The 27,636-nt window shown below is 39.9% G+C and overlaps 2 long non-coding RNA genes across 4 annotated transcripts; one reads left to right on the plus strand and one right to left on the minus strand.

Moving 5' to 3' along the window:
* The first annotated feature begins 804 nt into the window (after positions 1-804).
* LOC140608587 (uncharacterized) lies at positions 805-6,253 on the plus strand. Its single transcript, XR_012010570.1, has 4 exons — positions 805-1,072; positions 1,625-1,798; positions 4,314-4,451; positions 5,770-6,253. It is a non-coding gene; the product is annotated as an uncharacterized lncRNA (long non-coding RNA).
* On the minus strand, positions 5,579-26,637 carry LOC140608588 (uncharacterized). Of its 3 annotated transcripts, XR_012010571.1 has the most exons (7): positions 26,592-26,637; positions 20,897-20,944; positions 20,059-20,174; positions 18,400-18,508; positions 15,975-16,042; positions 11,614-11,693; positions 5,579-6,960 (listed from the first exon to the last, which is right to left on the minus strand). It is a non-coding gene; the product is annotated as an uncharacterized lncRNA (long non-coding RNA). The 3 variants fall into 3 exon arrangements; XR_012010573.1 differs by lacking the exons at positions 5,579-6,960; positions 11,614-11,693 and adding an exon at positions 12,747-13,718; XR_012010572.1 differs by lacking the exons at positions 5,579-6,960; positions 11,614-11,693; positions 15,975-16,042 and adding an exon at positions 17,437-18,231.
* Between the last annotated feature and the right edge of the window lie 999 nt (positions 26,638-27,636).

The raw sequence follows: 27,636 nt of genomic DNA on the forward strand, positions 1-27,636 counted from the left end.
TCGCTCCCTCCCGCCCCCACGCCCCCACCCCCCCCCCGCCCGCCTCCCTACCGTGCGCCCCCGCCGCTCCAGGTGTCTCCCTCCCGCGCCCCCCTCCGGCCCCAACCCCGCCCCGCGTCCCTACCGCGCGCCCCGCTCCGGGTCTCTCCCTCCCGCCCCCCCGCCCGCGTCCCTACCGTGGCAGCCACTGTCCGGGGTCGGGTCCCCGTCGCTCCGCGGGAGCCCGTCCAGCGGGGGGCCGCCCCCCGCATCCCGGCAGCTCCGGGTCTCTCCCTCCCGACTCCCCCCCCCAGCCCCCACCCCTGTCCCGCGTCCCTACCCTGCGCCCCGGCCGCTCCAGGTGTCTCCCTCCCAACCCCCCCAGCCCCCACCCCTGTCCCGCGTCCCTACCCTGCGCCCCGGCCGCTCCAGGTGTCTCCCTCCCAACCCCCCCAGCCCCCACCCCTGTCCCGCGTCCCTACCCTGCGCCCCGGCCGCTCCAGGTGTCTCCCTCCCAACCCCACCCCCAGCCCCCACCCCTGTCCCGCGTCCCTACCGTGCGCCCCGGCCGCTCCAGGTGTCTCCCTCCCAACCCCACCCCCAGCCCCCACCCCTGTCCCGCGTCCCTACCCTGCGCCCCGGCCGCTCCGGGTCTCTCCCTCCCCACCCCCACCCCCCCGCATCCCTACCGCGGCGGCCGCAGTCCCCGGTCGGGTCCCCGTCGTTCCGCGGGAGCCCGTCCGGCCCGGGGCCGCCCCCCTGCGCCACGCGGCCGCCCACTCCCGAGCCCCCTCGCTCACCCTTCTTCCGAGAGCCTCGCCGGGTCCGTGCGACGCTAGCAAGGTGCATGCGGCAGCGGGGACAAAGTGCAGCGGTGGGGCCCGGGGGCTTCCGCGGCCGCCGGAGGGGACCGCGTCCCCAGGTGCGGGCCCAGGCCCCGGGCGCACGCGCTCCCGGGGGAACCCAGGAGGAGGGACGTCCCCGCTCGGTCCCGGGCGCGCTCAGGACTTGCTTCATGGTCTCCTTTGCAGTCCCGCGTGCGTCCCGAAGGCAGGCTCCAGGTGCGCGTTAGGGACCGCGCGGACGAGCCCAGGTGTGTGAACTAGCCCGCCCCCCCGCCCCCCAGGGACTTCCTAGTCTCGGGCAGCAAGACGTCGTGCCTGAGACACCCGAGGGAACCCAGGCTTTGAGGGGAGGTTCACCCCGACCCGGGCCGGAGACACCGGCTTGCACTCTGGGCCTGGGGGCAGCTAAGCCTCTGCAGGTGTGGGTGTGTGGACTGTGCACCTGCAGGATGATGGTTTTTAAAGAGCCCAGGCTTATTGAGTCCTGAATCCTGCTGTGTAGAAGCAAGGACACAGTGAATTTAAGTATCCAAAATGAGGGTAAAAATGTGGGTCTCTTGACTGCCTCCACAACTAAGGAAAGGGTGTCTACTTGTAAGTTACAAGACGGTTGATTTGTGGTCACCGAGTACAGTGCAAATAAAAGGTGCCTTTCACCCTAGTAGCAAGGTACACGCATTTAAATTAATGAATGCATTCAGCACGTTTTCATAGCTCCGCTTGAATTTCAATGTCACCTTTTTTCTATATTAATGTGAGTTGTACAAACATCTAAATTCTATTATCCTAAATTTTAACAGTATGAGAAAATAGGAGCAAAGATACAACCAAAATGCATGGAGTTAGATACCAGGAAAGAACTTCAGCAGTTCTAACTCGTGATCCCTGCTTCAAATCCTGTACCCGTGTTTTCCTCTCTCCAGTATGACATACAAATTACGGCTCTGTCTGTCTTCATTATTGACTTTTCCCAGGTATGTGAATGAACTCACTGCATCCATTTCCCCACTCCCACTCTATTGTTTGCTAGTATGACCCATCAAATATAATACACACATTCTGAAATGAATTGGCAATCAGTTCCTCTTTGTTACCAAAGAGCAAGTGATAATAAAGGGATTAACAAGTCTCAAAGAACGCAGAAACTGACCAGGTGATATATGGTTTGAAAAGACCCCAAGTATTTGTCAATCCATCTCCTTCCTCTGGAAAGAATAAATGAAATTATTACTATTTCTTGAGTTCTTACTATTTGCCAGGCATCACCTCATGTAAACCTTATAACAATAAGGGTATTGTTAATAATTATAACAATTATAATTAATAATTGTTAATACCCAATTATTTAAATAATTGGGTATTATTTTCCCCAATTTTCAGGGAAGGAAATAGATAAAAAAAATTAGGTAAATATCTGTAATGGTAGAGCTAAGATTCAAACTCAGATCTAATTCCAAACCATGACTCCTACCAGTGAGCAGTAACACTTCAAATCATCCCTCCTGGGGGATCCCTGGGTTGCGCAGCAGTTTGGCGCCTGCCTTTGGCCCAGGGCGCGATCCTGGAGACCTGGGATCAAGTCCCACATCGGGCTCCCGGTGCATGGAGCCTGCTTCTCCCTCTGCCTGTGTCTCTGCCTCTTTCTCTCTCTCTCTCTGTGACTATCATGAATAAATAAAAATTTAAAAAAAAAATTTTTTAAAAATCATCCCTCCTGTATTGATATACTGTACTTACACATCAACCCAGTTTTTCTCTTCACATTGGCTTCGGGAAATCTTAACTGCTAGACCTCTTCAGGACTGAGATAAGAAAGCAAAAATCTACAAACCCAGTGGCTACTGGAGTTTTTTTTTTTTTTTAAGATTTTTATTTATGTATTCATGAGAGACAGACAGACACACACACACACACACACACACAGAGGCAGAGACACCGGCAGAGGGAGAAGCAGGCTCCATGCAGGGAGCCCCACGTGGGACTCGATCCCGGGTCTCCAGGATCACGCCCTGGGCTGAAGGTGGCGCTAAACCACTGAGCCACCCTGGCTGCCCAGAGTTTTTTATTTTTAATAAATGACATTTAATCATAATATCCCATTCGAAACATGTATACATGCACGTATATAGGAAGATCCCAGATTTTTATCATAAAAGATTATATTCCAAATTTGTTCTGGGCATAAGTAAGACTTCACTATTACTCAGAACATTAACATTTAGCAGATACAAACAAATGAAATGGGACAGGATACTCTAAATTTGCATCTAGGTACATACCTAATGAGGGAATGTAGACTTAGGCTCCAAGAAAGTGTTCAAATGTGGCTGAAGGTCATGCCTGAAACCTAAATGTGGCTTTGAGATGTCATGAATAGGAAAGAAATCAATGACCAGGATGAGAATGGAAAGAGGTAATCAGAAACCATGAAGCTCTTCTTGCCAAGCTGCTTAAATATCAACCCGGAAAATTATAACAGCTTGTATTTCTTGACCACTTACTTTGCCAAGCGCCGTGCCAAATACATGGCATGCTATGCCTTTTTTAATCCTTATAATGCTTTCATGGGACAGGTGTCTTCTTCATTATTTATACCTTATAGGTGAAGAAACTAAGGTACAAAAAGATTAGCAATTTTCCCAAGCAAGTTGCACGGCAAATAATAACAGAGAACACAGATTTGAACCTACACATTCTGTTGCCAGAGCCCAAGTGTTTTACCACTCCACATACTTCCCCTACAGAATTTCCTATTGTTTTAAGAAGAATTGACATTCAGTTTAGAAGATTAGGTGACCGGGTACGCCTGACTGGCTCAGTCAGTGGAGCATGCAACTCTTGATCTTGGGGGTTCTAAGTTCAAGCCTTATGTTGGGTATAGAGATTACCTACAAATACAAAATCTTAAAAAAAAATATTAGGTGGCCATTTGGTATGGCACTTGTTTATTGTGGTAAAATGCACATACACAATATCAAATTTATCATCCCAAGCCATTTTTAAAATGTACGGTTAGTTCAGTGGAAATACATTTACGTTGTTGTGCAATCATCACTACCATCCATCCCTACAACCCTTTTTATCTTGTAAAACTGAAACACTATACTCATTAGACGATAACTCCCCATTCTCTCCTCCTCCCAGCCCCTGGCAACCACATTATACTTTCTTATCTTTATGATTTTGACTTTTCTAAGTACCTGCATATAGGTAGGATCATACAGTAATTGGTCTTTTTGGTGACTGGCTTTTTTCACTTAGCATAATGTCCTCAAGATTTATCCAGGTTGTAGCATATTGTAGAATTTCTTCCCTTGTTAGGGCGAAACAGTATTCCCTTGTATGTATGTATCACATCTTGTTTACTGATTCATCCATTGGTGGACACTTGGGTTTTAGCTATTGTGACTAATACTGCTGTACAAATATTGGTGTACAAATTGTGAGGCATCATTTTTTAAAAAACGATTTTATTTATTTATTCCTAAGAGACAGAGAGAGGAGCAGGCTCTCCACAGGGAGCCTGATGTGGGGCTCCATCCCAGTATCCCAGGATCCCAACCTGAGCTGAAGGCAGATGCTCAACACTGAGGCACCCGCGTGTCCCTGTGTGGCAACATTTTAAAGGTACATTAAAAAGAAATAAGAAGAGGGGCACCTGGCTGGCTCAGTTGGAAGAGTGTGTGACTCTTGATCTCAGGGTTGTGAGTTCAAGCCCCATGTTGGGAGTGGAAATTACCTTTTTTTTTTTTTTAATTAATTACTTTAAAAAAAAAGATGAAGAGAAAAAATGGAAGCCAACATTTATTTAGCACCTACTATGTGTTCAGCATTGTGTCACATGCTTCCTACAAATGATCTCAATATATGAAAGCTTATAAGATAACCTTCCTGTCATATGTTAATTCACTCTGCCAGATGGTGGCCGAAGTCCCATCATTAGATATCAGCAGAGAGAAATTTCACTTTCACTATACTTTACTTAGCCATTATGTTCAGTTTCATTTGAGGGTGTTCCTCAGATTCTTTCCTGAGAATGGGCTTTAATAGCGATAGGTGGGTAGTGGCCCTGAGTGCACTAAAAAATGGCCAAGTAAAAGGAGGATGGAAAAAGTCGCCCCCCTCAGGAAGGAAAGCTCATCAAAACAGAGAAGGGCAGCCCGGGTGGCTCAGTGGTTTAGCGCCGCCTTCAGCCCAGGGCCTGATCCTGGAGACGTGGGATCGAGTCCTAGGTCCGGCTCCCTCCATGAAGCCTGCTTCTCCCTCTGCCTGGGTCTCTGCCTCTCTCTGTCTCCTATGAATAAATAAAAATCTTTAAAAAAGAAGAGAAAGGAAAGCCAAGCCAGGCCTTATTAGCCTCGCATGCACAGGCTGGTTCTGCTTGTAAACTTACCCCAGCTGGAAGGGCAAGAGCAGCCGAGGCCCTTCCACCATATGCTGGCGTGGTGAGCAAGCCTGTAAACACACATTACAGTCTCACAAAGGCTTTTCAGACCCAGCCGGAGGTGCCCTGGTCCCCGAGTAGGCCAGGCTACCCTTTACCATCTTCAACACTGCGTTTGACCTGCCAATGCCGTTTACACACACAACACATACTTTTTCTTTTTTTTTTTCTTTTTTTTTTTTTTTTTCTTCATTAGCAGGCTCCATGCAGGGAGCCCGATGTGGGACTCGATCCTGGGTCTCCAGAATCACTTCCTGGGCTGAAGGCAGTGCTAAACCACTGAGCCACCCAGGCTGCCCCACAACACATACTTTTAACTACACACACATAACCCGTTTCTCGCCGCCCCCCCCCCCCACCTCCTCAGGGACAGGAATTGTGTCTTCTGTTTTCCTTTTACTCATCTTTTGTTCAGTCATACAGGATATGCAATCAAGTAACAACTGTCTCTTGGACTTCCTAGCCTGATAGTTGGGATGTTGTCCTCTGTTAATCTTGCAGCGGCAAGAAGAGCTCCTGGCTGAGGCCAGTGCCCAGAATGAGGCGGGATCTGTGCTCTGCCCCAAAACTCAGACCCTACCGGTGATCATCAACATTCTCTGGAGACAGTAATGGAGAGCTAAATTTTCACTCCTGGCACCACGACTTACTCGGCTGTGGGATCACTTCTCTGTGACAGTTCTCTTTTCTGGAAATGAGGTTAATGATACCTACCTCTCGTACAGCACAGTGAATCTAGACAACGAGAGTGTACTGTAATCATCAGACTTGCTAAGAGACTGGAATTTAATCATTCCATGATTAGAAAGAATAATTAGGTGAGGTGATGAAGGTGCTAATTGTTGATCCAGTGGCAATCGTATTACAATGTGAGTGTGTCAAATTGACATTTTGTACTATTTAAATATATGCAATGTTACAGGCCAAATATATTGTAATGACAAAAAGTAATAAAAATACCCACCTCACAGGGTTGCTGAATGGATTAAGTCAAGTTCTTTCTACCTCAGTACTTTTGACATTTGGGGCTAAGGTGATCTCTGATGCAGGGGCCTGTCCCAGAATGTTTAGCAGCACCTCTAGCTTCTACCCACTGCATGCCGCTAGAGCTAGCCACCCCGCCACCACCCAAGTTGTGACAACCAAAACCGTCTCCAGAGATTGCCAAAACCCCTGGAGAGTGGGGAGGGCAAAATTGCCCCTGGTTGAGAAGCCCTGGCTGAAATTACTTAAATATGATGTATGTAGCATACTTATATACAATGCATAAAGGATTTCAAACTGAGTAAGCCCTCGATGAACTTTAGAAATTATTGTTACATGTCACTGGTGATGCATCGGAAATCAGTATAGCATTGCAATAGAAAATACTGCAGAAAACTGAACTCCCTGAGATTATCTGAATTCTCAGGAACATTGCATTGCCTCATTCCCTCTCCTTTGCTGGTATTTAGATGAAATGAAAAGTGGGGTGGGGGAGGATTCAGGTACCCTCCCAACTATAAGATAATTTTGATCTTGAGCAGAACTAGAAATGACATTTAAAAGCTCTGTTTTTCAGTTCCTCCAATTTTCAGCTCATCACCCATGTTATATTCTTAACAACTGTGTCCAGATGGAAGTTGGCACCCTGATGGGTCTTCTGTAAATTGAAGGGACTTCCTCATAAAGGAAATCTTGAAGATCCTCAATCTGTATAAAATGAGCACTTATTAATGTTATTAATAAACTGGAACGATTATGAACAGTATTTTGAACAATTTTTCACGGATATAAAAGCGAATAAATTCTGGGGTTTTCTAAGACTGCTGTTCATGAAAAGTTTCATTATTTATAATATGAATAAATTATATTCACTTTTCATTTTCCCGCCGAAGCTTTTTTAGAAACAAGAGAATGTATCACATCAGATATCATGCTGAAAGCTAGATGCTATCTATAGAATTAAAACTATGGTCTTGCATATATGGACTGTAAGAAGACAAGTGATGGCTTTTTTCTGCAGATGAATTCTACACTAACTTACATGTTACATGGAAGGGTTGCATTTGAAAAAGCAGTAGAGTACAGTAAGTAGTTACTTAAAGCTATTTTTTCCCAAACAGATAATTTATAATAACAACATGTAAATAAAGAAGACTTGTGAAATGAAGAATAAGAGAGACTCAGTGGGAGACTGTCATTGCATCTATGGACTAAAAGAAACCGTGAATGTCTCAGCCCTCAGAGTCCAATAGGTTGCACTATTCCCACTGTCTGATATTGTTTTTAAAGATTTTATTTATTTATTCATAGAGACACAGAGAGAGAGAGAGAGGCAGAGACACAGGCAGAGGGAGAAGCAGGCTCCATGCAGGGAGCCCGATGTGGGACTCGATCCAGGGTCTCCAGGATCACGCCCCGGGCTGCAGGCGGCGCTAAACCGCTGCACCACCAGGGCTGCCCCCACTGTCTGATATTTGATAGAAGTTGATACATAGGTTCATCTGGAAATAAAAGCCACCCTCCCTTCACCCCAATCTTGGAAGAGTTTGCCATTGAAAGGCTTGTAGAATTGCCATTGACTGACAACCCAGGCAGTATTTTTAGATCTAATTTTTTTCAGAAATGTTTATTTTATGGTCATTTCTTATACTGATTCATGATTAACACTAAGGACACAACATGACGTCAATTATTCAAGGGAAGTTCTGTTCAGCCCGGGAAGCTAGGACTTGAAAATTCCCAGGTTCCGATTTGCTTTAACCAATCCTGCATAGACAGAGTCTATGAGATCTTATTCTCTTAGGACACTGTGCTGGTCATTTATTGATCTTCAAGCTCCATACGATGGGTGAAACTACAGTGATTGAACACCAATTCCTGGTTCAGTGACGATGGCAAACTAGCAAATGGCCAGCACAGCACCAGTTTCAAAAATAGAGCCAGAATTTGAATGAAGCTTTAGAGCTGAGCACTTCATCACCACATTGAGTGTGTAAACCGAACCATATAGGATTATTTTAAGAGGAGCTGCCTTTTACAGTTTGTCCATTTGCTTCTCTGTTTAGGTGAAAACAAGTACTTATCACAAAGGAGTTTTCGGTTTTGCTTTTTTTTCCTTTTTTTTTTCTTCATTTATTCAGAATTCATTGAAAGGACCATTCATGATAGGAATGTAAAGTTGGTGGGACGCCTGGGTGGCTCAGTCCGTTAAGCAGCTGTCTTCAGCTCAGGTCCTGATCTGGGGGTCCTGGGATCAGGGGCTTCCTGTTCAGCGGGGAGTCTACTCCTCCCTCTGCCCCTCCCCACACTCATGCACTGGCCCACACTCTTTCTCTCTCTCTCTAGTGAATAAATAAAATCTTTAAAAAAAATAAAAATTTTACAAAGGAATATAAAGTAGGTAGGTATCCATGGGGAGGGAAGGACCAAGGAAAATCTTTTCTTCTCCTTTTCTTTTGAGATCCAACAGAAACTTTCATGAATTGGGATGACCCTGACTGAAATGCTCAAATATGCATGCCAAGGAGCGTGCCCGAGGAGAACGTGACACACCATGAGAGAAAAAGGTTAATGCCAGCCAGGGCTTACTGCTTGGCGGGAGATGAGCCACTTTGCAGATGAAACTGGAAGGCTGACTTTATGCACCCAGTGTGGAATGCTGGGTAGGCTCTCAAAACTGAAGAAGGAACTTCAAAAGTCCAACTTATGAAAAAGCTCCTGGACTTCTTGTTAACTTCAACATTAAAAGTTAAAAAAGACATGTGACCTTATTTGCATCTCAAGAAGTAGGTGAAAAGAGACAGACAAGTTGCATATGTGTGTTTGCATGAGCATTGAATAAAAGCTTGGAGGGATATGTGTCATCATCAGTTTATGCCACAAATTTCTAAACATTTAAAGTATTTTTGCAGAACAAACAAAAGTAAAGTGAAGTAAAGTGGCTTTCTGACTCCATTCCACAAATGTTTTTGGAAAGCCTATAGTGTTCCAGCTCTTTGCCAGGAAAAGTGAACAAGACAGAATTCTGTTAGAACTTTCTAAGGGCTTCTTGGATCTTAAATTGCTACTCAGACTGACAAAGCAAAGCATTAGTTGCCTGAGCCCAGAGGAAATGACCAGCATCAATGTTTCTGTCATTTATTCTGGATTCTCTTTGGTCCTGAAAAATCTACAATAACTCCCTAAATCTCTTTCACCTCTCTTTCTTTTGCCCTCACCACAGGCCTGCATTCTTTCCCCATTCCTGGTTTTAAGACTGAAAAACAACATCTTCTCAGAGATCATTATGTCTAGTCACAAAGACACCCTGTGAGGAATAGAAAAAAAATACTTCCATCAAGTAATTTTAAGCGTTTGACTCACAATTGGCTCAGGCCACCAGTAGTTCATTAGAAGATACTATCCTGATAAATCCTAGGAGTTTTACACATCTCTTTACATGTCTAATGTAAGTGCCACAAGCATTCTATTTTTTGCATGTTAAGAGCATTAATTTCCTTTTTTTTTTAAGAGCATTAATTTCTAAAACACAAACATATAAAATAAAACACAAATTTTAGGGCAACCCAGGTGGCTCAGGGGTTTAGCACCACCTTCAGCCCAGGGCGTGTTCCTGGAGACCCGGTTCTAGTCCCACATCAGGCTCCCTGAACAGAGCCTGCTTCTCCCTCTGCCTGTGTCTCTGCCTCTCTCTGTCTCTCATGAATAAATAAATAAACTCTTTTAAAAAACACACAATTTTTAAAACTCTTTCTTGGCAATTTTTTCCTTAAAAAAAAAAATCAAATACTAAAAGCTTCCAAAATGGGAGTGTCCCAGTCCTCTATTTCTCCAGAAGACTGTGCAAATTCCTCACTCCTCTCAGAGTCCAGGGAGAGGCCCTGTGAGAAGCAGCAGGTTCTCAAATCTCTGTCAATGCAAATGTCAATCCCCCAAAGCAAAGCTCAAGCTCCACTCTTCATTCCCTCTGGGCCCACAGGGTACTCATCAGGTTTACTGTCAGACAACCTGCATGCTCTCCACACTACTGGGGAACAGAAACCTTGAACCTTGCTGCACCTGCTAGTGCTTGGCACTGTGAGAACCCAGTAACTGACAGCTCCCTGGAGGCCAGCCAGGCAGGGTGGAACACCCAGTCCCACACAGCAGGCTCATCGCCCGGCTCACAGCCAGCCACCGGCTGCAACCGTGCAGCTCTATTTTTCAAGACCCACTTTGGTCAGGATTCTACTTGTCTGTAGGAATTCCTTTTGTTAGACACCTATTAAATAATAAAGCTAATGAGTCTTGAAAATTATCTGTCTGGCCTAAAACAGGGCAGGGGAAAAACAGCCTATTTGATTATTAACATTTTATCTTGCTGGCTTTCAAAAAGTGAAGATTTTTTTTTTTAAGTTGCAAAATAGATTTAGATTTAAAGATGGGAGAAAAAGTGTAGACCTCACTTCAAGGGTAGATCTGAATGTATTCTCACACAAACCCAAACGAATTTGAGGCTTGTAACAATCTGTAATAATCTCAATCTGAAGAAAAATGGGCTATTTTCTGGAATCTGTTTCTGTTCGCTAAGAGTTAATTTTAAGATAGTTTCATTTGGCTGTGTAAGAAAACAAACCCTAGATCATCTCATTTTCAAATTTATCTTCTATCAGATAGTATGGCACAGGGGGTTAGAACTCTTCCACTGGGAGGTGAGATTTCTTCATTTGTAAAATGGGGGAAACAAGAATTTCCATTACATAGGACTATTATGAAAATTAAATGAGTTCATATAAGGAATAAAATTAATGCATTGCCTGACAAAGAATAAATGCTCAATAAATATGTGTGTGCTTCAAATTTCACATCCTCACATTAGTGATTTACTGAAGGCTAAACTGGTCCTTCCATGTTGTTGTTGTTTACAAGAAAGAATGCAATGTGTATGGGATGATTTTTTATGACTTTTTAAATGCGCATCTCCTCAACCAGTTTTCATTTTTGTTTATGTAGTTCTTTCAAAAGAAGGGGAAACTAAAACTCAACAATAAGAAAACAAACAGCCCAATTTAAAAAATAAGCCAAACATCTGAACAGATACTACACCAAAGAAGATATACAGATGGCCAATAAGCATATGAAAAGATGCTCATCATCATTTGCCATTAGGGAATTGCAAATGAAAACAAGCGTTTAGATACCACTAATCACCCTTTGGAATGGCTAAAATCCAAAAAACTGACAATCCCAATCACTGGTGAGGATTGCTGGTAGGAATGCAAAATGGTATAGTTCCTGGGGAATGAAGTTGGCAGTGTCTTACAAAGCTATCTATATATAGTCTTACTATATAATCTAGCAATCATACTTTGAGGTATTTACCAAACTGATTGGAAAACTTCAGTCCACACAAAAATCTCCATGTGAATATTTACGGTGATTTCATTCACAATTGCCAAAACCTGGAAGTAAACAAGGTATACTTCAATCAGTGAACGGATAAACAAATTGTGGTACATCTACAAAGTGGAATACTACTCAGTAAGGAATTAACTTTTTTTTTAAGGATTTATTTATTTCTTTTAGAGAGAGAGCATGCAGGAGCAGGGGGAGGGGCAGAGGGAGAGGTAGAGAAAGAATCTCCAGCAGACACCAGTGGGCACAGAGCCCCAGGCGGACCCAATCTCAGTGAGACCATGACCAGAGCCACACTCAAGAGTCAGATGCTCAACCTACTGAGTCACTCAGGACCCCCCAAAAGGAATGAACTGTTAAGCCATGAAAAGACATGAATGAATGTATATGTGTATTGCTAGTGAAAGAAGCCAATGTGAAAAGCCTACATACTGTACGATTTCAATTACACATATTTTAGAAAAAAATACAACTACAGGGAGAGGTTAACAGATCAGTGATTGCCAGGAGTTTGGGATGAGGAGGGGGTTAAATCGTGTGAAAATTAATAAAATCACCTGGAACAGGGAGGTCAGAAGAGGGAGCTCTCATGCCCCTAACACTCCTCTTCAATTACAGACCCAAACAGGAGGAGGCTTACCTGGCATTCCTCACAGGAAGAAGTCGATACTTTATTACCCTATCCAGAAGAAGAAAGATTTTCTCCTTGTTCAGCAACAGCCCAGCCAATGAGAGACTATCAAAACATAGCCAATGAAAAGCCACTAAACTTGGAACTCCCAGTTTAGTCTAATGGACATTTTGTTTATTATAGGCCCTCCCAACTCCCCCGTCAACCTCTCTCACACCCCACCCCTGCCTTTCCTCTATAAAAGTGGACTCCAGGCTTGCCTATGGTTTTGCCATAGGCCGGAATGTTCTGAATTGCCATTCTTAATTATGCCCCCATAAACTATTTTACCGGTAAAATAACTGACAGTTTTATTTTTAAGGTTGACAATAGGTAAAGCACAAGGAATATTTTTAGGGGAGTAAAGCTATTCCAAACGTGAATTTTTTAAAAAATCATTTAGGAGATGGGGGATGCAGAGGAACTCCAGGATGGAATGCAGAATGTGACAAGAGAATCTAAATATATTACAAATATATGAAACAACCTCACTGGAAGGAGTGGGAGGAAAAGGCTCTGGACTAAGTAACTCTGGAAATGTGTGGAGTACATAAAACTGACGGTAGAAGAGCCAACATGAAGTGCACCTCTGGCTGATAAAATATCCCCTGGGTACCGATTAACAATTTTGAAAACACTATGCACGTATCATGGAAATGAAAAATTAAGCAAACAGACAGTGGAGGGTGGAAGTCAGGTTTCTTACTGTTGGAGTGGGAAGTTACAGATAAGCAAGGGGAAGAGGTTAGAATGATCCCTGTGGTCATGAATTAGAATTAGAGACAGCAGTACAAACTCACGCTCAGCTTAATAAAGATACAGATGCTTACGTGTGGAAATATTTATAGATGTGTGTAAACACAAAGTCAGTACACATGCATATATTTTCTTGCTCTGTCAGCTGAGACAGCCTAGAAGCAAGGACATCTCAGTGGCAAGCAATATACACCCTAGCACCCAGATCTTGGTTTGTAATACTATTCTCCTTAATAGTAGAAACCAGAATTACTTTTAGGACTGAGGCAGGAAAAGTACAAGATGAGCATGGAGCATCTTGTAGTGCCAGAAAGGAAGTGCTTAAAACAACAACAACAAAATACAATGATGGGGGGGTGTATTTCAAAAGGACATAAGAGTCACATATAAAAACCCCAATGGTCAAAGCCGGAACAATTTGTCAATAAAATAATTATAAATCAATTGTTATCATAAAATAATATCCACAAGTCCATGCTGACATTAACAAATAATTGAATAAACTAACAGGGGAAAACAAACAAATTTCTTACACAGAATTCAAATAATTTATGAAGATACTTCACTCTCAAGGAGGTGGAGCTCAACTCTTTACTCCTCTTAAGTGTGGACTATACATGATGACTTCCTTCCAGGGAGCACAGTACTGAGGGGAGAAAAGAGTAACTTTACTAAGAAGTAACCTGACCAATATAATCTCAGTCGAAAAAAACAAACAAATCCCAAACTCTCAGTCTTCCAAAATAAGGAAAAACTGAGAAGCTGTAACAGCCAAGCAGACATGAAAACTAAATATAGTGTGTTATCCTTGATGAGAACCTGGAGTGGAAAAGGATCATTAGGTAAAAACTTGGGAAATTTTAATAAAGTATAGACTTCAGTTAATCATAATTTATTAATATTTGTTCATGAATTGTGACAAATGTACCATACTAATGCAGGCTGCTCATAATAGTGGAAACTGAGTATGGGGTATACAGGACCTCTCTGTTGTATCTTCACAATTTTTCTGCAAATTTAAAACTGCTTTAATATAAAAATTTTAATTTGTATTTAAAAATTAAAGAAATATTTTTACTGATCTGTGGCACAGTTTCCATGTTACAACAAATTATTAACAACTTGAATAATATTTAATAAGGACACGTGGGTGGCTCAGTTCGTTAAGTATCCAACTTGGTTTCTGCTCAGGTCATGATCTCATAGGTCCTGAGCTTCACCAGCCCCCAAACTCAGTTGGGAGTCTGGAGTCTGTTTGAAGAGTCTCTCTCTCTCTCTCTCTCTCTCTCTCTCTCTCTCTCTCTCTTCCCCCATCACACTCCCTTGCTCTCTCTCTAGATATTAAATAAATAAATAAATCTTTAAAAAATAACATTTAATAATAATGTCTCAAGCCAAGTCAGATCCCTTTATCTCATATTTAGCATTTTCAAAGTTAATACCCTTTACATTTATTATTCTCAATTAATTATTTCTTTTGCAAGGGTGACCATAGGATCCAGGTCTCAGAACACAAAACTTCACAAGTCTGGAAAAGTGGCTTCAAATTGGGTTACTCCATGACCTTAAAAAAAACTTCCTACCACCAGTGGGAGATAAATCATGTAAAAACCAAGGGCCAATGAATATTCCTTTAAAATAAATCAAAGCTAAAACAAACAAACAACAAAAAAAAAAAACCTCTACTAAATTTCTTCGATCTCACAAAAGTTCACAAGAAAAAAAAAATCTTCATGTTCCTGTGTCAACTCAGGACCATCAAAATGGTCTGCAATTATTCAATAATCCTGTAGCTATACTAAGAAGATGGAATTCTTCAATCACCCCAAAGTTTCAAGATAATACTAGCTACTCACTATAAAAGTTGTAGGACTTAAAAATAAAAGTGAATTTGCCCACAGGGTAGTAACACACTTTTGCTCCCATTGTATTGTGTAAAAACCATTTGGATTTTTAAAAAAATTATTAGATTAAAACATGCAATTTTAAGGATCTATTCTCTCTTTTCTCTGGGAAAATATTTTAAATAATTCTATTCAATCCATGAAATTCCCTTCCCACTCTCTTATTCCTATACTGTGGTTACTGTTACTGATTTTCAGCTTTAAATGTTTCCATGGATTGCAGTGAACTGACAAAGAGCTGTCACATTTCACTCAAAAAAAGTATTCTGGAAATAGCTGCTCAGCCATAGCTTTTACAACCCTGTTGGAAAATGTATAGTAACACGTTTCAAAAATAATATTTTTCTTTGTGGATCCACTAATATTAGAAGACATTGAAGCACATGCATCTTTGTTCCTCACTTGGTTGTACCTGGCTTGTTTTCCAATCTGAATCAAATCCACCTGTATATCCAGGACAAACTAAATGCAAGGAATTAGTGTGGAGTCTCTAAAGTGCTTAAGCCTTTTATGTGTTTTTCTCTCGTTTAACTCTCTCAGTATACTTACGAGATCATTATTATTATGCCATTCTACTCTTAAGGAAAATCAGTTTCAAAAGAATCTTTAACATACTTATCTATAGCTTTACATCTAGTACAGGTAGTCCTGGATTAGATCGAGCCGATCTCAAGACCATGTCCCTTCACTACATTGTCATGGGATAAAATGTTATTCAGTGAACCAAAATCATTGAGAATAGGAAATTGTAGAATTAATTTCCTTTATATTTTTAACAAGAGATCCTAATGAAGAAGAGAAATTTTTTTAAGTTTTTACTGTGTGATACCTGTGAAATCATTTAAACTAGAAAATTCAACTGGGCTCTTAGCATCACAGATTTCTGGCATTTAGCAAAAAAGGATTCTGTGTGGTTGTTCCCTTGAGTCCCAAGAAGTCCATGCTATAGAACAAAGGGTAAGTAAAGAGAGGATTAAGGAAAAATATCCTCTTGTCACCTTTTCCGGTTGATGGGGCACCTCTCATCCAGAAATTCAGGCCAGAGCTCAAACCAATGTTGCAGGGCCTGTGAATGGCAGAAAGGGTAAAGGCTGAATGATGAGTATGGAGAGTAATGGAAGTTTCTTGCACTTGAGCATGGAATTCCATGTCTTCTGTATATAAGGACATGGACAGGGTTTTGTTTTGTAACACTGCACAGAAATATGTAAGTTTACAGCTTTTAAAAAAAAAGACAAAATTTAAATTCTTTTTATAATCCTTGCTAGGGTTGGGACTGCATTGCTTGTTTCACAGCTATATAATTTTTTTTTAAATATTTTTTCCTTATTTATTTATGATAGTCACAGAGAGAGAGAGAGGCGCAGAGACACAGGCAGAGGGAGAAGCAGGCTCCATGCACCGGGAGCCCAACGTGGGATTTGATCCCGGGTCTCCAGGATCGCGCCCTGGGCCAAAGGCAGGCGCCAAACCGCTACGCCACCCAGGGATCCCCACAGCTATATAATTAACAGAGTTTTGCACACAAATACATATGTATTTTCAAATGCCTATTAGCCAAGTATATGTACTTCCTACTTAACTAGAAAGTGCTGGTCATTAAGTCATTCATTATGAGAACCACTCTTCAGGCATATTTATGCATATGCAAACTATTGTTTATATATATTTTTTAAGATTTTATTTATTTATTCACAAGAGACACACAGAGAGATGCAGAGACACAAGCAGAGGGAGAAGCAAGTTCCTCGGATGGAGCCCAGTGTAGGAATCAATCCCCAGTCCAGAATCACACCCTGAGCCAAAGGCAGACTCTCAACCACTGAGCACCCAGCACCCAGCCCTGTTGTTTGTCTTTAGGTTTTTTATAAAACCATCTTCATTTTTTTCTGTAAAATTCTATACTGATAACATTTGCATATTAATAGTTCAGTTATACTGGATCTTAAACATTTTCATGTGCTACAGTTAAATTGTAGGATGACAAAATGCTTTTAACTCTTGATACATTTAAAATTTTATAGGTGAAAAATGAGAATATGAAACATATATGGGTATGAGGTTATTCATTTAGCAATTTCCTTCCAGTTACTAAAAAAACTTTAGTGCTATTACAGATTTTTTAATGTTTTTAATGTATAATAAAGTTTAGATAACTGTAAATAAATAATATACTTCAGATTATTGATAAATCTGACAAATAATCTAATGTTTTAAGTTTTCACGCATTTAATTATCTCTTAGGAATGATTTTTGTGAAGGGCATTTCAGAATCACCTATATCTTGTATAAATTAATTAATTCTACTTTACCACTCCTTGGTTCCTGACCCATCTCTATTCCTGCTTCTTGAACCACTGATATTGTGGGAATATGTCAAATCCCTCAGGTTTATGGGAATAGAAGAAAAGCTTGATATCTGATGTTTAAATAACCAAATTTTCTTTCTTTTTTTTTTTTTTAAATTTTTATTTATTTATGATAGAGAGAGAGAGAGGCAGAGACCTAGGCAGAGGGAGAAGCAGGCTCCATGCACCGGGAGCCCGACGTGGGATTCGATCCTGGGTCTCCAGGATCGTGCCCTGGGCCAAAGGCAGGCACTAAACCACTGCGCCACCCAGGGATCCCCCAAATTTTCTTTCTTACTACTGAGTTGTCACAAGTAACTGAGTTCTCTTTATTTCTTCTTCTCCTTTTCATTATAAAATAGTTTTATAGAAAAGAATAGGTTTATATTAATATAGCAAGGAAGGGCCTGAAACACACCATTCTACTAACTAGTCTAAGAAAATGAGATTATATCAGAAACAAATACATACATACATTTCAAAAAGTAAACAGTAGTAATTCCAATAATGAGTCCACGCTTTTAGGCATGCCTGATTTCTATGCACTGTATTAGGAGGAGGATCACAGAAATACCAATTCATGTATTTATGTAGCTCAGTGGGAGTACCTCTAAACCAGGCAAATTTAAGCTCTACTAATAGCAGAGAATTATTTAGTGTTGATACCAACTTTAAACCCTGCAGCCATGAATTCCAAATATTTTTGGAATCTTCATTATTTTTTAGCCCTAGCCTAGTTTCTAGAAATAAGTTATTCTGATTCTCATCAAGTGTTCATCCTTGTTACTCAATCAGAAGAGTCACAGAAAACACAGTTCTCATTATGCATCTCATACACAGTACAGGGAAATGGGCAGTCAGTCAGTGAGAATGAGTACTTCTTCTCCCCAGTGTCTAGTTCTTTGATCTGACAAGTGTAAAACAAGTAAAAGTTAAATTATAGACATTAAATTAGAAGTTAATATTAACTTTCAATTTTATTTTCTAATAATATTCTGACCACATTAAAATATTGGAATAAAGGCATTATATTTATATACAGTACCTTTGGGGCATATAATTAAATTTAACTCACTTCGGTAAATACATTTATCAGGTGTCGACCATCTGTGAGGGCCTCTCACATAGAAAGTCAGAGGGTCCTTGGGCCCAGGCCTTAAATGAGGCACAGTTCCACAGATATGCTGATAAGACAGAAAGAAGATAGTCACTGGTCAACGTTAAACCTGTGTCCTGTTACCAGACTACATCAACCTAAGTATACTATGAGTTCAGTTTTTTAGAAATCTTATGATCAACTTACTAACAACACAGTTCCTTTGGTGACTGTCGTGGGAATGTGTGTGTTTTAATTGATCTGCTTGCCTAATGCAACATTTAAAATACAACCATAATTTTGTCACCCTGCCATTTCTTCAGTTTTTAATATACTGAAGTCCTCAAAAAAAAATGCAAATGGCCTTGGCTTTTCTGAATATCTGACAAACTCTGCAGGGCATCAAACTAATCTCTGAGGACAAAACACAGTCTCTGCTTTCAAAGAGCTTATTGTCAGCAGAAAAAAAAAAGAAATAAAAATGAAAATACCTAGTATAGATGATAGGATAAGATAAGAGTCATTCTACAAATATAAATAGCCATGAGACTCAATGGCACCAAAGGTCATTTCCAGGTTAGAATTAGAATGTCTTCCAGAGGACATGTCATTGAAGACGGATCTTGAAAGACAAGGAGCCACTGACAGTAAGAAATGAGAAAGACATAAGCAAAGAGATGCTTATTTAGGAACGGCACTGTTGGGGTGGTGTGTGGAAAGTAGAGAAGGAAGTGAACATGGGAAATCAGATTGGAACCATGTAGTTTAGGGTCACAAATGGCAGTAGGTGACTCGTACTATCATCACTGGCAAAAAGGAGTCAGTATGGGGTTTTGACAATGGAAGAACATCAGTGCATTGTATTTTGAGAGGATTAAACTGGAATAAATATACACTGTGGCTCGACAGAGCAGGAAGAGATGATATGGGGACTGGTAAGGAGGAAGCCACAGCAACCCTCAGCCTGAGGGTTCTTCACTGTGCCAACCAGAAGAATTTCCTTTTTCCTGAGTCCTGAAGACCCTTTCCTTATATTCTCCCTCCACCTGCTTCCCAAGCTATAAGCTACCTCGGGGGGATAATCAAAAGCAACACTTTATTGTTCACCGTTTTAAAAAAACTCCTTATTGAGACCAGGGGGATCCTTCCTTCATCAAAGGTAAGATTTTTCTTCCTCATCCAGCTTAGTCCTTCTAGAACAACCAGATCTTATCCCATAACATATTCATCACACACCGTCAGGAAATTCAACACCAATTCACAATACCAGGAAGCATTTAGTCTGAGACAACTAAGTGACAAACATTATTGCTTCCATTTGCTCAATAGAGTTAGATGTGAAGAGTCACTCAAGTCAAGGTTTTTTTCCCCATTGAATGAATGAGGAACAGAATTAGGACTTCTGAGAAATGAGATTATTTTTCTAGTTCCTAGTTTTTCCTTTTACAGTTTTTTTCAACTTTTTTTCAATTTTCTACATGATCCCCTGGCTGATTCAGTAACTGGATTAAAGTTAAGATGAGTTGATACCTGTGTGATAACAGCTAAAGCTTATAAAGCACTCACTGTGTGCCAGCAGTGTTCCAAGCACTATGCAGAATTTTGTTTGACAGGTTAAAAATAAAAAAAGATTCTTACCAATGAGGTTCACAATGAGGAGAAGTAAGAAAGAATTCCCAGGACATGGAATAAGCAGTATGAAGATTTATCCTCCCCATGAGAGAACCTATTCATTTTCTCATCTGCTCCTACACCTTCAGAACAAAGGCGTTATTCAAGGAGGGAAGGCAAAATTCCAAGCTGCCGCTTGACTTCTGATTTAACAAAGGTTACATGCAAGCTGTCGTGAGCTGTTGAATTACATCATTTATGATACCATCTAATGTTTTGAAAAGGATGTTTTACTATTGATTAAACAAATTTAAAGTTGCAAGAGAAAACATCTTAATATACCTACTAAAATTATATTTAGACATTGCTGGGGTGTACAGTTCTGCACTGGGATTTCCTTCAATTATATAGACTCATTATTTGATTAATACACTGTAAACTATGCTTAACAACTGTGCATATTGAAGTAATGTCCAAATGGCTGTATTAAGATACATATGCAAAATAAACACATAAACATATCCATAACTAAATTAGAAGACCAATATAAAATGAGTCTAATTAATCAGTATTACCCAAACTAAGAGAGGGCACTTTGGTCATATGGCCTCAAAATATAAAGAACATTCATATTTTCAATACAATCATTGATTCAAAAATGATTAAAAATTCAAATAATTTCACTTGGAAGTCATTTATTAGGCCAAATGTATCTATTAAAAATTATAACTTCTACTTAGATAAATTGCTTCAAAATAGAATAATTAAAGAAACAAAATAACCTGCTTTGTAAATATTTCAGAGAAGTGTTTAGTTTGAATCAACGTGAAGAAGAGATGCTTTCATTTTCTTCTCTCTTACTCACCTGCCCTCTGGTGGCAAAAGAGAAAAGTGAAAAGTAAGGAAGCTTCCCCTGTAGTGAAAAAAAGCACATTTTACGATGAGAAATGTGTATTGTTATAAAATTTTTGAAAGCCACATTAATTTGCCATATTATCCTGCCACTCACATAGGAGTTAAAAAGCATAAAAAATAATGTTTTTAACTTGGGAAATATTTCACTATTTAACATAGTCCTGATGAACTGCATTAAAGTAAGTATACAAATATCTGAAAATGTCAGAATAGGGCGGGGGGCGGGGGGAATTGTGTCATGGACTGGCAGTTCCACCGGTGGTATTTATAACTGACTGAATGACCACATCCAAAAGGGTCTGATCACTAGTCACCATATAGAGGCCAGGATAATGGTGAATAAGGGTGGTCTGCTGGGTTTTAGCTCTAGTCCTTTCTAAGTAACAAGACCATTGATGCTGAGAATGAAGCTCAGTGAATTCCAGTTCATAAAGATCTCAATAGTCTGGAAGTTGAAATTTTTACCAAGACAAAATAAAACAGGAATTACTATGTAGGTCTGAAAGTTTGCAAGAGCCTCCTGAACACAGTAGTTCAGGTTCGAGGAAGAGACCTTGACATTTCCCTCATTAGGAAACCCAAAGGAAGTTTACCATGTGATGCGGTGCCAAAAGGTTAACAATAAGTGCCTTCCCTGAGTGCTGAGTGTGGACCAGATCTCCCCTGAACACTTCACATATATTACAAAATCCCAAAATAATGCAAATTTACATTTGTGAACGGCTCATTTATTGCCCAGCTCTCTCGTTCTTTAAAAGGGATGAGCTACAATTCATTTTCTGGAAAAGGAGTTTTAAGGATTAAGAAATGACAGTCTCTCTGTACAACTTTATACAAACTTAAATTTTGTATAAGCGTTAAGTTTTGATGTCTTTACTATTGTGCTTACTATGAAAATATGGACTCTTTAATCACACAGTTAGCCCTGCATTTTGGGTAACTGGAATGTTTAGACCCATTTATTGTCCTTTTAAAAAGATTTAGTATACATATAGAAACATATGCAATTCAGCGTAATGACTTTTTACAAAGGGAATTCAAGTTCTACCACCAGATCAAGAAATAGGGTGTCCTGGCAAATCAGAAGCTTCCTTCCTGGCTCCTCTCAATCTTCATCTCCTCTCCAAAGAAACTGCTACTTTGATTCCTACCACCATAGGTTTATGTGGCCTGAATATCACATAAATGGAGCTCTACAGTGTGATCTCTTAGACGTGTGGCTTCTTTCACTCAAATTATGTTTGTGGGGTTCATCCATGTTGTTGTATGTAAAAGTAGTCTCTTCATTTTCATTGCTTCATAGTATCCCACTGTATGTGTATATTAATAAAATCATCCATTCTATTCCCAACAAACATTGGGATTGTTTGCAGTTTTTGCATATCTTTTTAGAGTATCTGGGAGGACAAGTAGAAAATCTGGGTCATGGGTTTTGCATATGTTCAGCTTTAGGAGAAATTGGAATAGTTTTCCAAAGTGTTAGTACCAATTCACAATCTACATTCTACCAACAGCATATGGCAGCTCTAGTTGCTCCACATTCAACATAATACTTAGCATTACCAGGTTTGTTTGTTTTTTTTTTCTTTTTTAACATTAGTCATTTTGGTGAGTAAGTAGTAGTATTTAATTGTGGTGTTAAGTTGCATTTTCTTTTTTTTTTTTTTTAAGTTGCATTTTCTGATGGTTAATGACTTTGAACACATTTTTATATTTACTGGCCAATTCAATATGGTCATTCATGAAATACTCAGTTCATCTGCTCAGTTTTCCACTAGATTATGTGTTCCCTCTCTCTGATTTTATTTATTTATTTTTTAAAAGATTTATTTATTCATGAGAGACAGAGGCAGAGATACAGGCAGAGGGAGAAGCAGGCTCCCTGCAGGGGGAACCCAATATGGGACTCGATCCCAGGACCCCAGGATCATGCTCTGAGCCAAAGGCAGACACTCAACCACTGAGCCACCCAGGTGCCTCTCTCTGACTGATTTTTAGGAGTTCTTTATATATTCTGGTAGAAGTCCTTCATCAGATATAATATATTGCAAATATCCTCTTCCCCTCAATAGGTTGACTTTTAACTCTCTTAATGGTATCATTTGGTGAAAGAAGTACTTAATGAAGTCCAACTTATTAATATTTTACTTTGTAGTTAAGAGCTTTTGTAACCTGTTAGATACATACAAGGATCTTAAGAGCAAAATCCAGGCTTATTTATTTAGCATCTTGGCTTCTCAAGTCCTGGCTGCTAATCATCTCAAGCTGGGGAAGATGTGTATAGGAGAGACATGATGCAGTCTTCAAATAGTTGAAAGGCTATCATAGGATGAAAACATTAGGCTGCTTCTGCAAAGTCTCATGGAAAAAAAAAAAAAAAAAAAAAGACCTCAGGCTGGAAAACCAAAGAAGGAAGATCTACTATCAACATAAAGTATGTCTGACCAGCCTAGTAATGAAATGAGATTATACTTTCTCCCTGTCACTGGAAGTGTTAAAATACAGATTGAGGGACAGTTTGCTACAAGTGGATGTTGTAATAGATAACCTTTAAGTCAATACATCTGGCTTTAAGAGTGTGGCTACAGCATGCAATATAGAATAGTATAGCTGCCCTCTGTACCACCAGCTTAAAGAAGTTAGAGAACTCCCATAGCATCTTTATTTTTCTCTTAATAGGTTACATAAACCCATGTAAATTCTTATTTATATTTTCAGTCTCTGTGACCTCCACTTTTTAAAATGGTACAGTTATTTTCTTTACCTTAAATTTTCACTTTGAAAGTTTTTAAGGGAAAATCTCTATTTCTAATATTCCACAATTTGTCAAATAAGATTCTATTTGTCCTAAGGATAGCCTTCAGGGTTTTTTTTTTTTAATTTTTTTATTCATGAGAGACACAGAGAGAGAGAGAGAGAGGCAGAAACACAGGCAGAGGGAGAATCAGGGTCCATGCAGGGAGCCCGACATGGGACTCAATCCCGGGTCTCCAGGATCACACCCTGGGCTAAAGGCAGCACTAAACCGCTGAGCCACCCAGGCTGCCGGCCTTCAGGTTTTAACTCCAGTTCTTTCCCTTTCCACCTTCATCTACTCAGAAGAAAAATTCTCTATTTGTAAATTGCTGGGAGGGGCGACAGCAAATATTCTTCAATTCTTTGTTTATTCTAAAATGTCATTCTGTACATGTTCCTAAGCTCTACGTATTTCCTGAAATTCACTGATCAAATCCATGAGTGTTTCAAGAGAGAACATAACAAACAGTAAGAGAATAGTGTACTGTACTGCTAAATCAACTGGACCTGGAGACAGATGAGCCTAGCTCAAATTCCATCTTACCACTAACTAGAACATATCACTTAAACTTGCTAGGCCCCAGTGCTCTCATCTATAACTGGAGATAATAATACTACCTGTCTGCCAATTGTTGTGAGGATGATGTGAGATATTGTCCATCAAATATCTAACACAGTGCATGGCTGATAGCATACACTTTCTTTAAAAAAAAAAAAAGCCAAATACAATGGAATATTATCCAGCCATTAAAAAGAATGAAGTTCTGATACACACTACACATCATGAAACGAACCTTGAAAACATTATGTTACATGAAAGAAGCCAGTCACAAAAGAAAAACTATTGTATGATTCCACTTACATGAGTTATCTAAAATAGGAAATTTGTAGACGCAGAAAGCAGAATAGAAGTTACCAGGCACCAAGGGGAGAGGGAAATAGGGATTTATTGTTTAATAGATGTAGACTTTCTGTTTGGGATGATGAAAGTTAGGGAAATGGAAAAAATTATGTGATGTTTACACAAACATGACGAAGTACTTAGCACTATTTAATTACACCATTAAGATGTTAAAGTGGTAAATATTGTGTTATATGTATTTTACAATAAAATAACTAAATAAAATTTCTAAATTTCTTAAATGAGCCATCATTATTACCTTCCCAAAATCTCTAAGGAAGGTCTATGCTGACTCTTATAAGATCATGTCCCTATAATGATAATTCGGATTATTTCTAAACATACACCTTATCTTAGCCATACAAGAGTTTAACTATCTTTTTTCTATCTTCTCTCCTAGCTTTTCAGGCTTTAAAAAACATCTTTGTTAATTTCTATCACATCCATAAAGCATTTGATATGTGATTATGAACTTGGTGGTTTAATATAAATGCCTGATTTATAGATTTTTAACATTAACCTCAGTACCTCTTACTGAGAAAGCCAGCTACCAAACTTCATCATTATTTTTCTTTATTTTTTATTTAAATAATCTCTGTACCCAATGTGGGGTTCATACTTACAACCTCAAGATCAAGCGTTGCATGCTCTAGCAACTGAGCCAGCCAAGCGCCCCCAAACTTTTTTTTTTTTTTACAATTTTATTTATTTATTTGATGAGAGAGAGAGACAGTGTGTGCACAAGCAGGGGGAGCAGCAGAGGGAGAGGGAGAAGCAGGGTCCCTGCCGAGCAGGGAGCCCAATGTGGGGCTCCATCCCAGGACCCTGGGATCATAACCTGGGCCGAAGGCAGATGCTTAACTGACTGAGCCACCCAGGGGCCCCCCAAGCTTTCTTTTTAAACAAGTAACTGTACCAAATCTTTGTTACTGCCTTCTAAGTCAGTTCCTAAATAAAACAAAGCTTTTCCTCCAACCCTATAGTCTATTTTAAGAGTTAGTTCCAGGTATGGATGAGTAGTGTATGTGTTTTCGCATATGTGTGGGGAATGGTGGGACACACTAGGGAGGAGGAAGACTTTGTCAAAGGCATTTTTTTCTAATGTTAATAAGTTACATCTACTTGTTCCTCTTTTTTTCAGGTAACTATTTATCATTTCATTGAACTCACCGTGATTGGGTGGCATGATTTCCCCTTACGTAAATCATTGTGTTCATCCCCTGATAGATTATGTTTGCTTAAATGTTCAACAATTATACCATTCATAACAAATTCTACCAGCTTCCCTGACCTTGAAGTAAAAGCAAGCAACCTGTAATCAAAAAGGGCCTCCAATGGAATGCTTTGTGTGGATTGATTACACAGAAGTTATTTGTAATGATAAGATACACAGTTTAGTCAGCCATGGTAGTTACATTACTGTGTTCTTGAAAAAACAAAGTTCTTCATGAGCACCACTTGGCTAAACTTTTTCTTCATCTTCAATATTTCCAATTCTTAGACATTTTATAAAATATCCTTATCATTATATATACATTTTAAAACCCTGGATCTACATGCAACTTGTTTCTCAACAACTATTTATTACATCCAATACTTAAGAGGCACCTGAAGATCTAGATGCAAAAACCCACAACTCTTTGAATACAGAAAATACATTTTCTTCCACAGAACCTAGTTTTCTATTATCAGAAAGTATTCCAATTTTGTTTTTAGTGATTTAATTTCATCAACAGAAAAAATGCAAAATATTAAACCCAATTCTACCCAGAGGAATACATTCTGAAATTGCCACTGGACATCCTTGGGCCAGCAGTTCACATGCTTGATTACAAAAATGTATCAATATTGGGCTCTAAAGTACTCTCAGTATAAAGAACAGAATATAAGAGCAACTGAGCTTGATCACAAGATGTATTCACCACAGGCTTTCAATCTATTGTCTTACCATTTACATGAGTGCTCCAGGAAACTTCTGAGAGAGAATTTATTCTAAGGAAAGAGAGAACTGAGTAAATCCTCTTGGTCCAACAGGAAAAAAAAAAAAAAAAGGCAGTGTATTATGGTGGTTAGAAAATGGGATTAGAAGGGGTGCCTGGGTGGCGCAGTCAGTTATGCATCTGGCTCTTCGTTTCTGCTCAGGTCTTGATCTCAGGGTCCTGCCATCAAGCCCTGTGCAGGGCTCTGAGCTCAGTATGAGTCTGCTTGTCCCTCCCCCTCCCCTTTTAGCTCCCAACCCCACTCACTCTTCTGTCTCTCTCTCTTTCAAATAAATAAATCTAAGAAAGAAGGGAAAAAAGAAAGAAAGAAAAGAAAAAAAAGAAAGAAAGAAAGAAAGAAAGAAAGAAAGAAAGAAAGAAAGAAAGAAAGAAAAAGAAAGAAAGAAAGAAAGAAAGAAAGAAAGAAAGAAAGAAAGAAAGAAAGAACGAACGAACGAACAGGATTAGGAGTCTATCCTAGGTCAGGTTCCTTAGAGATAAGTTTCATTGGGGTGTCCTCTCAAAAGTGAAAGATGTGTCTGGGATAGAGACTAATTTCTGTTTGTTCTCACAGGAAGCTCTGGAGTGTAAATTGCACCACAGAATTAGCTTCCCTTTGAAACAAGGGGTTAGCCCTTTGTAACCCCATATGTAATTCAGTCATTGGTCAAGAGCTACTTGTAGGAAGAGGAATAATCATAGTCTCCGGGGAGACAGCAATTCACTGAGTCATATCTACTGGAGGATGGGATGGTCAGCAAAGTAGCTCCGGTGGCAGGATCAATTATCTACTATAGGATCCAATTGATCCTGGCTTTGAATCCTACCGCAGAGCTACTAGCTACACAACATTTGGAAAGTATTTAGCTCTTTGACCTTGGGTTATTTATCTATAAAATTGGAAAATAACACTTGTCTCTCAAGGTTGTTTTGAGAATTAAAAAAAAAATGCATACCTAGCACTTGGTCTAGTGCTAATCAAACATGTTTTTAAAAATGCTAAGGAACTAGAAA

This window comes from Canis lupus, chromosome 18, assembly GCF_048164855.1.
Source record: "Canis lupus baileyi chromosome 18, mCanLup2.hap1, whole genome shotgun sequence".
NCBI classification, from domain to species: Eukaryota; Metazoa; Chordata; class Mammalia; order Carnivora; family Canidae; genus Canis; species Canis lupus.